The following is a 13,270-nucleotide window of genomic DNA, read 5'->3' on the forward strand; positions in this document are numbered from 1 at the left end:
AGATTCTGATGAAATTGTCAAAATAAACAAACGCTCAATCAAACTCCACTTGAAAAAAAACTTAATCCTATTCAGTGGTCATAAAATTGTCAAAGTAAACAAACAGCCATTCAAAACCCTTTTTAAGAAACAAAATTCTCATCGGAGATCATATAACTCCCAATCAAAACATAAGAACAAGAACATAAGAACATAAGAACTAGGAGCAGGAGCAGGCAATTCAGCCCCTCGAGCCTGTCCCGCCATTCAATAGGATCATGGCTGATCTCATTTCGGCCTCAACTTCAATTTCCCACCCTCTCCCCATAACCTTTCAACCCATTACTAATTAAAAATCTGCCTATCTCCTCCTTAAATGTATTCAGCGTCCCGGCATCCACTGCACTCTGAGGTAGTGAATACCACAGATTCACGACCCTTTGAGAAAAGTAATTCCTCCTCATCTCTGATTTAAATCTACCACCCCTTAGCCTAAAACTATGGCCTCTTGTTCTAGAATGCCCCACAAGGGGAAACATCTGCTCCACGTCTACTTTGTTTATCCCCTTTAGCATCTTATATACCTCAATTAGATCTCCTCTCATCCTTCTAAAATCTAGCGAGTATAGGCCTAAATTTCTCAATCTCCTCATAAGACAAGCCCTGCATCTCTGGAATCAATCTAGTGAACCTCCTCTGAACCGCCTCCAATGCAACTACATCCTTCCTCCAGTAAGGGGACCAAAACTATGCACAGTACTCCAGGTGCGGTCTCACCAATGCCTTGTACAGTTGCAACAACACTTTCCTATTTTTATACTCTATTCCCTTAGCAATAAATGCCAAAATTTCATTTGCCTTCCTTATTAGCTGCTGTACCTGAATACTAGCTTTCAGCGATTCATGTATGAGGACACCCAGATCCCTCCGCACCCCGAAGCATTCTGAAGTTTCTCTCCATTTAAATAATGTCACCTTTTTATTCTTCTGACCAAAATGGATAACCTCACACTTATCCATGTTAAACTCCGTCTGCCAAATTTTGGCCCATTCACCTAACCTGTCCATATCCATTTGTAAATTTCTTATTTCTTCATGACAACTTACTTTCCACCTATTTTGGTGTCATCTGCAAATTTAGCTTAGTACCTTCTATCCCTGAATCCAAGTCATTAATATAGATTGTAAATAGTTGGGGCCCAAGGACCAAACCCTGTGGCACCCCACTAGTTACAGCTTGCCATCCAGAAAAAGACCCATTTATCCTGACTGTCTGCTTTCTGTTGGTTAGCCAATCTGCTATCCATTATGATACAATGGCCACTGTCCCCTAAATGCTCTCCTACTGACGCTAGATCCATTTGGCCCACCTCTTTCCCAAGAACCAGAACTAACAGTGACTCCTTTCTAATTGGACTGGAAACATACTGTTGTATAAAATTTTCCTGAACACACTTGAGGAACTCTTGCCCCTCTCTACCCTTCACACCACTCCAGTACTATCCCAGTCTATATTCGGATAATTAAAGTCCCCATTATAATCATTCTATAATTCTTGCACCCCTCTGTAATTTCCTTGCAAATTTGTTCCTCCACATCTTTCCCGCTAGTTCATGGCCTATAGACCACACCAAGCAATGTAATTGTACCCTAATTTCTTCCGTAACTCTAGCCAAATAGATTCCGTCCTTGACCCTGTCTTGACCTCTCCAGCAATGTCCTCCTTAGTACTGCCAGTCCGCCCCCTTTCCTTCCTTTCCTATCTTTCCTGAACACCTTGCACCCAGGAATATTTAACATCCAATCCTGCCCTTCTTTGAGCCAGGTTTCTGTTATAGCCACGACGTCATATTTCCACATGGCAATCTGTGCCTGTAATTCACCAATCTTATTTACCACACTCTGCACATTCACATAGATGCACAGTAACCCTAATTTAGACTTCATTACTTTCTCCCTTACTCTGAACCCACCTAATAACTTCCTATCTCCTACAGTTTGCTATCTGTCTCTCCTAGTATTCTGTGCACCTTGGTATTCCTCTCTGATATTAGCTCCTCAGTCCTACATCCCTGCCAAGTTAGTTTAAACCCTCCCCAATAGCACTAGCAAATTGCTCCACAGGGAAATTGGTTCTGGCTCTGTTTAGATGCAACCAGACCCATCTATACAGGTCCCTTCTCCCCCAGATCTGGTCCCAATGTACCAAGAATCTAAAACCCTCCCTCCTGCACCTTCTTTTTGCCCATGCATTTGTCTGCTTTATTCTCTTATTTCTACACTCACTTGTCCGTGGAAGTAATCTAGAGTTACTTCTTTTGAGGTCCTACCTGCTAATTTCTTACCTAGCTCCCTAAATTCTGACTGCTTGATTGCATGTGGTGACCCAGGGGAGAGGAACATCAGCGGGAGAGTTTGAAACTCTGGAGGTGAATCCTTCTGAAAAGCGTCTGAGAGAAAGCGTCGGTTTTGGAGAAGATTCCAAAGCGAGTTCCTGGAGTGTGGAGATTCGAAACCCTTGTGTGAAAGACGGAGTTCAGTAAGACTGGTTGGCTCACCGTGTGACAAGCATCTGGGGGCAGTTGAGGAGAGATCCATAGCATCTGTTTGGGATTACATCTGTCACTTGGTTTCAGAGTGTGGTGTGTCTGACCACAGGTCACCATAGGTGTACATGGACTGTGTACTTACTGTGAACATTTGAGTATAAGATAGTTTTTGTAACTTATGTTATCCTTACATATCTGTATATATCTGTAAAGGTATAGTTGTGGGTGAAGGAGTATTGTAATATATTTCATCTTTTCTTGTTTAATAAATGTTTTATTCTTTTATTAAAAGTTCATTAGCTGACTCCAGTGACCCTGTTCAGTAGCTACTCTCCATGTAACTAAACACACAAACTAGAAGTTAGGATCTATCAAGCTGGGTTCCACTCTGGGATCAGGCTTGTCTAGGGGTAACCTTAGCTGGGGATCATAACAACGGGCCTGACTGCTACAGCAATTTACAGAGCCACACATCTAATCAAACTAAAAGCAAAGTACTGTAGATGCTGGAGATCTGAAATAAAACCAGGAAGTGCTGGAAAAACTCAGCAGGTCTCTTAGCATCTGTGTGCAGGGAAACAGAGTTAACATTTCAAGTCCAATATGACTCTTCTTCGGAACTGATCAAACTGTCCGTTGCCACCAATTGATGGGATCTTGAGGTCTTGGGTGCAAGAGGAGTATCACTCATGTGTGGGTTATGGGTGGCCACAAAGTGGTTTTTTACATATAAAATACAATATTCTGCATGGAGACTGATCCTTAGGTATGCGTTCTATCTGGTGATTCATTTGATTTTCTGTTGTGGGTTTTGCTGTGAAGAAATTCACTAAGTGAGCAAAAAATAAACATATATGTTCAATTATTAACCAAGTTATATACAGGAAAAGTACTTTTGAGATGGGGGTCTGCGGAATTTTTAAAACACCAGAGGGGGCCCTCATGGGTAAAAAAGGTTGAGAGTCCCTGGTACATCCAAAATTCCATCACTTACATTTCAGGCCTTTCGGATGAGACGTTAAACTTAGGCCCTGCCTACCCACTCAAGATGGTGTAAAAAATCCCATTGCACAAATCTGGGGTTTTGGATCACTTCACTTCTGATCAGGTCAGTGATTTTTTTTAAAGTTTACTGAAAATGTTCTAGTATTATTTCTATTATTGACTGTGACTGGAAGTTAAACAGCAGAACTTTAACCCGCAGCCTGCTCGTTGCTTGGTTGTGTTCACACGGCAGGGAGTTTCAGTCTCCAATGTGGAGGCGGTGGTCTTTTGCTTATTTAAATCATTTAAATTTCACAGGGGACCAACTTCACTTCAAATGCTGACTTTTAGTAAGTGTTGAAAGTTGGTATTTCTCCAGGACGAAGGCTTTTTGTACCATTTTGTAACATTGCTTATTTATTTTACAGCCAATCTTAGTAAGGACAGAGCCAATAACTCTCGGTACATTTTTGGAAACAAAGCATCTATTTCGGTGAGAGTGGATCCAGAAAAGGGAACTTGTGTTTAACAATGTACTGTAACATTTGCCTGCTAAATGAAAAAATGTATTTTCCTACCTACTCAGCATGAAATTCATGTACAGCTGTATATAATATATTTGTCACAATGTCTGCTTTCTTGCACATAGACATTTATATAAATACAGCTCAATAAAATGTGTGGATATTTGGTATATGTGCAATAAACATAATTAAACATTTCATCTGTACATTCATATAACTGTTGCAGAAGGTTGAGTACCAGGCCTGCCACGATTCCACTACCATTCAGAAACATCATGAGATGCTGAGCTATAAGGCCTGTTGGTGCAGGGTACTAATAAAAATGGTGTGCTGTTGTTCAGTGCAAAGAGTTTGTTTCTGTGGGTGGTTTTCTGGTAACATTTGACTTTGCAATATGTATAATACTTGGTATCATTTCAATTTTATTAATCCCCATGTTAACCTGCTCCCTAAGCCCGTCTCTGGGTTCCCAGGACCTATTTCCACTTAGAACCTGCTTGCACCTCACTGGCAGCTTTCTATGATGTCACTTCTGCCAATGTTTGCTGAATATGTCCAGCCAGAGTCAGCAACTCTATTTGCTGGTAAGTTTACAATATGTCTCCTTCCTGTCTCGGAAACATCACATGTAATTGGAGTTCTATAATTCTTACCCAGAGTGTGTGTGTATATGTGCGATGGGTGGGGAGGGAGGGGGTGGGCATCAGGCTGAAGGTTCACCAAAGGTGGCAAATACCCTTACACCAGCCCTGGTATCCTGGTAAATATCTATCTCTCAATCAGCATCACAAAAACAGACTATCTGGTTATTTTCAGTGCTATTTGTGAGAGCTTGCTGTGTGCAAATAGGCTGCCACATTTCCTACATTACAATAATGACTGCACTTTAAAAGTACCTCATTGACTGTAAAGTGCTTTGGGACATCTGGTGCTCTTGAAAAGCACTTTCTTTTTTTTAAAGTAGGCAAAAGTGCAATTTGAAGGCAGGAGGAACTTTACACAGAGGCTGTGGAATTGATGGAAACAGAAGCAATATTAACATCAGAAATGGGAATAAAGGGATATGGGAAAAGGCAAGCACATGGGATTTGCATCACTGACGGCATGGGGGATAAACATTAACAGAACTAGTCGGGCTGAATGGCAAGTTTTCATGTAATTAATATGTCATTCTATTTACTGAAGAGTGATGTGAACGCTTAAGACATCAGGTTTGTTTTCCAGGAATACCTGCCCTCTATGAGTTTTGATTTTTGACATTTTATTCGCAATTATTCCAACCAAAAATATTTTCTCATGATCCAGCTACATTTCAATGTGAAGATAAAGGCAGTGGTGCCAATTTTAATCCAATTTCACATTGGTGGTTAAAATAAAGGGGTTAACTGTGAATTTACCAACAACGGACCCTCGGGGACATTTGGATTGGATGAAATGATGCAGCGGAGAAGAACGGCGCATCGCAGCATCCTCGCAACCTTTCGCTGAAGCCATCTCTGGAAGGCTGGCAGAGGAGCGGCGGAACCTTTTTTGGTGGTTCCATTTACTCCTGCGTGTCGAGGAGGATTGTAGGCGGACAGGGTTTGGATGAGCACTCTCTGGATCCTTGTGGCGATTCAACTGAAAAGAATCGGCAATTATTTGAAAGAAGCCCCGCGCGACAAGTGACGGTTCGTTCGCTCGCTCGCTCGAGTCCGCCCTCGGGAGGCGGGAGAGCAACCGCTGGTGCGCGAGCCGGGCAGAGCCACTCTCCAAACACAGCGCAGAGCCGGCCCCAGACATTCATAATGATTTCAGAATAAAGACAAGAACACGCTTTTAATTTCCCTTGTTACACTTCTTTTAGTTGGCAATACACTTAGTAGTTCCTCTTGTGGAGAAATAGGGAAAGGGCTTTGCAGCTGCTTTCTCGATCTCCTCTCCCAGCTTCCGCCTTCCTCCTTCCGTCTGCGTTTACACTAATAATTCCATCGGAGAGGAAGGGAACAAATGCAGGTAAGAAGTACATTTTTGACAGATGCAGTAAAAGTTCTTGAAAATCGGAGACCCCTATCATTTGAAACGTCCCTTCCTAATTGTAAACTATTTTGGCCGTAGTAACTTAAAAATGTGTCACTTTAAATGTTTTCAGCGGAATGATTTTTGTTCTTAAGCTTTTCAGTTGAGTTTAATATGGAAAAACCACCCCCAGCTGATGTGGGAAAGTTGTTCTTCCCACCTTCTGACTATTCCTGTTCTATACCCTTGGTGAATCTCCCTTCAGTATTGTCAGGAGCGTTAATTTATGTATCAATACTTCCATAGGCAGGCTGCTTAAAATATATATGCCATAATGTACAAATGTGCTTCATTTTTATTCATTTATGGGCTTTTCTGGCAAAGGCAGCATTTATCACCCATCCCTAATTGCTCTTGAAGGTGGTGTGCACTTCTGTGGTAACTGAGAGGCTTGCTGGCCAGTTCAGAGGGCAGTTAAAAGTCAACCACATTGCTGTGCATCCTCCGCCATTTCCGCCAACTCCAGCATGATGCCACCACCAAACACATCTTCCCTTCACCCCACCCCGACGGCATTCCGTAGGGATCATTCCCTCCGGGACACCCTGGTCCACTCCTCCATCACCCCCTACTCCTCAACCCCCACCTATGGCACCTCCCCATGCCCACGCAGAAGATGCAACACCTGCCCCTTCACTTCCTCTCTCCTCACCGTCCAAGGGCCCAAACACTCCTTTCAAGTGAAGCAGCATTTCACTTGCATTTCCCCTAACTTAGTCTACTGCATTCGTTGCTCCCAATGCGGTCTCCTCTACATTGGAGAGACCAAACGCAAACTGGGCGACCGCTTTGCAGGTCTGTCCGCAAGAAAGACCAAAACCTCCCTGTCGCTTGCCATTTTAACACTCCACCCTGTTCTCTTGCCCACATGTCTGTCCTTGGCTTGCTGCATTGTTCCAGTGAAGCCCAACGCAAATTGGAGGAACAGCACCTCATCTTCCGACTAGGCACTTTACAGCCTTCCGGGCTGAATATTGAATTCAACAACTTTAGATCTTAAACTCCCCCTCCCCCCATCCCCACCCCGTTTCTCCCCCCTCCCTTTTTTTTCAATAATTTATATAGATTCTTCTTTTCCCACCTATTTCCATTATTTTTAAATCTAAAACTAAAACTTTGTTAGTCTTTCCACCCCACCCCCACTAGAGCTGTACCTTGCTGTACCTTGAGTGTCCTGTCTTCTATTCTTAATTAGCACTTTTCTTAGACAATATCACCACCTTCAACACCTCTTTGATCCTTTTGTCTGTGACATCTTTTGATTATCTGCTCCTATCACTGCTTGCTTATCTCCACAATCACCACACCCTCAACTTCTCTCTCCCCCCCGCCCCCCCACCTTAAACCAGCTTATATTTCACCTTTCTCCTAACTATGCTTCAGTTCTGCCGAAGGGTCATGAAGACTCGAAACGTTAGCTGATTTCTTCTCCACCGATGCTGCCAGACCTGCTGAGTTTTTCCAGGTAATTCTGTTTTTGTTTTGGATCTCCAGCATCCGCAGTAGCTTTTAGCTTTTTGTTTTTAACATTGCTGTGCGTCTGGAGTAACATGTAGGCAAGACTGGGTAAGCATGGAAGATTTCCTTCTCTAAAACAGTGTTGCCCAATAGGATTTTTATTCTTGACAAACTGGTGGAAATCAGGCTGCCATAGACATAGAAGCAAAAGTGGGCCATTCGGCCCATTGAGTTTGCTCCGCCATTGAATGAGATCATGGCTGATCTGATAATCCTCAACTCCACTTTCCTGCCTTTTCCCCATAACCCTTGATTCCCTTAGTGATTAAAAATCTGTCTGTCTTGGTCTTGAATACACTTAACGACCGAGACTCTACAGCCCTCTGCGGTAAACAATTCCACAGATTCACTACCCCCTGAGAGAAGAAATTCCTCCTCATCTCTGTCTTAAATGGGCAATCCCTTACTCTGAGACTATGCCCTCTGGTCTTAGATCCTTCCACAAGGGGAAACAACCTCTCAGCATCTACCCTGTCAAGCCCCCTAAGAATTTTATATGTTTCAATAAGGTCGCCTCTTATTCTTCTCAACTCCAATGAGTACAGGCCCAACCTACTCAACCTCTCCTCATAAGAAAATCCCTCCACACCAGGGATCAACCTAGTGAATCTTCTCTGGACTGCCTCCAATGCCAGTATATCTTTCCTTAGATAAGGGGACCAAACTGTGCACAGTATTCTAGGTGCAGTCCAACATGTGCCTTGTATTCCCTTTGAAATAAAGGCCAACATTCCATTTGCCTTCCCTATTACCTGCTGAACCTGTATGCTAGTTTTTTGTGATTCGTGCATGAGGACCCCCAAATCCCTCTGTGCTGCAGCTTTCTGCAGTCTTTCTCCGTTTAAATAATAATCAGCTTCTCTATTCTTCCTGCCAAAGTGCATAACCTCACATTTTCCCACATTATCCATCTGCCAAGTTTTTTCCCACTCACTTAACCTATGTCCATGTCCCTCTGACTCTTTGTGTCATCCTCAGCTCTTGCCTTCCCACCTATTGTTGTGTCATCTACAAACTTGGCAATAGTACATTCACTTCCCTCACCCAAGTCATTAATATATGTTGTAAATAATTGTGGCCCCAGCACTGATCCCTGTGGCACTCCACTAGTTACAGGTTGCCATCCCCCTTTTTGCTCATTGATTATTTAGTATTTTTGGAATGCTTTTAGTGTCTTTTACTGTGAAAACTGATGCAAAGTGTTTATTCAACTCCTCTGCCATTTCCTGATTCCCCATTATTATTTCCACAGCCTCATTCTCTAAGGAGCCTATGTTCACTTTGGCTTCTCTCTTCCTTTTTATATATTTAAAGAAGCTCTTGCTGTTCATTTTTATATTACTTGCTAGTGTACCCTCAAAGTTTATTTTCTCCTTTTTTTTGGTAATCTTTTGTTGTTTATTAAAACTTTCCCAATCCTCTGGTTTGCCACTAATCTTTGCCACGTTGTATGTTTTTTCTTTCAATTTGATACTTAACTTCCTCAGTTAACCAGGGTTGGTTTATCCCCTTCTTAGAATCCTTCTTCCTCTCTGGGATATATCTTTGTTGTGAGTCATGAACTATTTTCTTAAACGCCTGCCATTGTTCATCAACTATCTTTCGTGCTAAACTCTTTTCCTAGTCCACTCCAGCCAACTCTGCCCTCATTCCTTTCTCATTACCCTTAATTAAGTTTAGCACAGTTGGTTCCGCCCCAAGTTTCTCACACATGTTTACCACATGATACAAAATGTGTGCAATATTAATAAAACAAGTGTACTCCTTTGGAAATGGATTGAGGTTTTAAACCGTCATCAATTAAAACTGATACATTCACTTAGAACCAGGAGAACATGTTCAAAAGAATTTTGCAATACAAACATACATACAAACATACGAATTAGGAGCTGGAGTAGGCCATTTTGTGCCTCGAGCCTACTTCACCATTCAACAAGATCAGGGCTGATCTGATTGTGGCCTCAACTCCACATTCTGCCTACCGTAGATAAATCTCGACTCCCTTGTCAGTCAAGAATCTATCTACCTCTGCCTTAAAAATTTTCAATGACCCTGCCTCTGCTGCTCTCAGGGAAGAGAGTTCCAAAGACTCATGGCCCTCTGAGAGAAAAAATTTCTTCAGCAATCCAACTGTTCTGCAAAGCAAGCCTGCTGTATACACTTCCCAAAGGATGGTGGCAATTTATTAACTGAAGTGTTCTGTTCCTGACTGTAACAGTTTAATTAAAAAAGAAATTCTTCAAGTGTAAACTGCCTCTATTTTATCAGAATTGATATATTAGGAGACTAGGGGAGGGGAAAAAAAACCAACCAATCTCCACCTACTGGCTTCTGCGCTCTGACTCTTGCCTTGACTACGCTCTGTCATCTGCTATTTCTGAACAGTGTGTCTGAACATTTAATAGACCTTCAGCTCATGGGCCAATCTCCTGTAATCTTTCCTTTCACGCCATCAGTGCTCTATTCCTTTCAATTGCTTATTTCAACAGATCAATTAAGCTGAAGGCTGAACAAATTTGGATGTTGCTGCACCACCCCAGCTTGTCAAAATTGAACCTTTCAACCCTCATTGGCTGCCAGACATATCAACCGTTTTGTGAAAGTTGCTAGCTACCAGCTAAAGCTATTCTTCAGTTATCATTCCCTGTGTCACTAGATTCCCCAAGAAAATTTTGAGCAATCGGACTGCTGTCCTTCTGAAGGCCAGCCCTGCTTTCACAGTTCTTCACGGAGTGGTCAGACAGATCTGAATGTATCATCAGTTAGAGGCAGCCAGAGAGAACAGGAACAGAGAAGGTAACAATCGGCAGACTACTTTTCTTGATTTGTTGAGCAAGAGGCCCTTTAGATTCCAGGTCACTTGAAACCTAACAACTGAACTGTACTTTGATAAACATAGTCACTGGCTGACCAAGATGAGATTCCTATCTAATAGCAATGTGATTGATTCTTCCTTACTCAATTCAGGCAGACTGCTCTAAAAATGACCAGTGTCAATTCACCACATCTTTGTGGCCGATTCGCCACATGTTGCGAGCATATTGAACAAGTAGGGGGACGGGATGGCAAGGAGGTGAATTTGGACTTGTTCCTGGATTGCTATTCCCATTACATAAGTACCCTGCTACCGTTCTCATGTGTAATGATTTATGATCTAAGATTCATGTTTCCCTTCCTTCAGTAGTGACAATCCTGTAATAGTTCACTGTAGCTTAAATATTCTTTCCAGATACAATCCAAATTTGTAAGGATGTAGAAATTTTAATACAATGATAATTGTTTCAGTGAGTATTACAGAGAAATGTCGTGCACAATATTTTAGAGGGAAGTTATTTTACAGGCTACCACCCCCCCACTTCATATTTCTGTATGTAATAGTGTAAGACGGCTTCACGTTTTTGCAACAACCCCTCAAATGGTCTAGTTGTAATAAGTTGCCAAGCAAAATTTTTTTTATTGCCACCTGAGCCCCAAAGTATGTGGCAGTTTTATAATAGGGTGGGGTTGGAGGAGGTGGGGGAGAGTTGTTTGCCTTTTAATGTTTAGTAACAATAAAATTTGATTTGAAATCACTTGGCACAGTATTGTTCACTGCCACTTTCAGTCCCCCCCACCCCCCGCCCCCAATGTGGCTGATATTAGCTGTATTGCTGGAGAAAGAGAGGAAAATTTCGATTGTGCTGCTTGATTGTATTGATATGGATTTCCACACTCAGCTGCTTGTTGTGTTCCTTATTGAAGAAGCTCTGAGGCAAGGCCAAGTCAGAGGGGCAATCACCTTGACAGATATTTTGAATTTCAGGCGTTTGGATTTAAATTTCAAGTGTCATTGTGGGCGTGGCTTCAATGCCACTGCACACAGCTGGAGCTGAAATTGGAAAAAAATGTTTTTTGTGCAAAGTTAAATTTGTTGATGATATTTTACCTATTATTCATTTTGGCATTAGCATGATGATTGAGGAAAGTGGATATAACGTTTAGCACACCACCCAATGCTCAACCCATGACATCAGAACCTGAGATCTCTGGAAGGAGATATTGAATCAGTGACAGGAGTTTGGGATAGCCTGGTGACTATCCCAATGGCAAGCTCTGCCAGTGCAGAGGACTGATTTTTGTTACTGGAAATGAGGCACATTATAGAACCTGTTCTAGAAACCTTCACTGCTGTGGTGAGTGGGTAATGACAATGGAGCATAGTTTCCAAGTGACAACATATGACAATGCCAGTGTATAAAGAAAGATGGGAATGACTGATATTTGGGTAACTTGCCAAATCTCTTGCTGTTTGAAGGAGAACCATGTTAGCAGTGCACACTTTGCCAAGGGAATATTTTTCCAGTTATGAAAAGGTGACCTTATCCTACAAGAAATGCCACAGAAAAAGCATTAGCCTAAGACCTCACTGCCCATGTTGTGTACTCCATGGTAGGAAGCACAGTAGCTTCTTGTACCCTTGTAAATCTCTAATTTACCAAGAAATACCAAATTGCACTGGGATCTTTAGATAAAATATGCAATATTTTTCAAGCACTGTGCGTAGCAGATGTGGATTGCTGTGCATGGGAATATGCTAAGGAATGTCAGTAACGCTGATAAGGAACTGTGAGCTGAAATGTTTTGGCTATGGTGTATTCAGCTTTATAATGTGTGCTTGCCCGTTGCAATATGTTTTTCTCCATTCTTTTGTTTAGTGCCAAACAGCAGAGGCATCACATTTTCCCCCTACATTTGCATCTAGCAGATCATGCTCTGGATTGTTTCTGTTATTTGTTTTCAGGATGTTGTGATGACTGCATTTATTGCCCATCCCTAGTTCCCCTGAGAGCTGCTGCAGACCTTGTGACAATGGTGCTGCCATTGATGATTGTGTTAAATAATGAATTTCAGGATTTTTGCCCCAGTGATGATGAAAGAATAGCAAAATTATGTTTAAGTCAGAATGGCGTATGACTTGGAAGGGAATTTGAGAGTGATGGAGCTGCATTTTCTCTTGAGGGCACAGGTCACGGCGCCATTTCTGTTTGGTTGTTAATTGGCTGACCACGTGCAATCTCGTGGTAGCCAGCCAGTTAAGGACCATGAAGCATGGAGGCTATCCAATTAAGGAGGGAGATGCGCATCAAGTTCCTGGCCCAAAGCTGCAACACTGGCAGTGAGTTTAGTGTCAGCTGACACACTGGCAGGTGCCACATTTAAAGGGCTGCCAGCTCTGCATTCATTGCTGGCTGAATAAAGGACTCTGTCCTGCTCCTGTTGGCTTGAGTGGCTTTGCTCCTGGTTCCCCCTTCACTGAATACTCAAACTAACCAAGGAGCACAGTGGAAGGCCACAGCAACACTGGCAGAAGGAAGACCTGGGATGGCCCCTGAGTGCAACAATGCCTCCCTGCAGCTTCTCCTCCAGGCTGCAAGGCTGGAGGTCCTCTTCATAAGGGATGGGAGGAGGGGAGGGCGTGTTGAAGCAAACCTGAATGAAGATTGCAGAGGAGATGTGGGGATTCATTCTAAACCCTGGGAATGGATAAAATGCTAGTTCAAGGGTAGGATAGAACAAGTATTCATCAGAAAAGTTGTGCCTGTATGAGGGAGTTGGAGGGGCGAAGTACTGAATGGGACATCTAAATGGAAATCTAAACCGCTACGGTTTCTAATTTAC

At 42.5% G+C, this 13,270-nt stretch overlaps 1 protein-coding gene across 3 annotated transcripts in view; it reads left to right on the forward strand.

The window, feature by feature from the left end:
* Positions 1–5,599: 5,599 nt before the first annotated feature.
* LOC144696691 (protein FAM118A-like) overlaps positions 5,600–13,270 on the forward strand; it is a 75,131-nt gene continuing 67,460 nt past the window's right edge. For 2 of the 3 annotated variants that reach the window (XR_013580226.1, XM_078568293.1), the window contains exon 1: positions 5,600–6,031. The gene's annotated coding sequence lies outside the window, so the exon portion shown is untranslated. Of the gene's footprint in view, positions 6,032–7,620; positions 7,661–13,270 lie in introns of those variants that run through there. The other variant, XM_078568294.1, reaches the window with a different exon arrangement.

Source organism: Cetorhinus maximus, chromosome 22 (genome assembly GCF_964194155.1).
Source record: "Cetorhinus maximus chromosome 22, sCetMax3.hap1.1, whole genome shotgun sequence".
Taxonomy (NCBI): domain Eukaryota; kingdom Metazoa; phylum Chordata; class Chondrichthyes; order Lamniformes; family Cetorhinidae; genus Cetorhinus; species Cetorhinus maximus.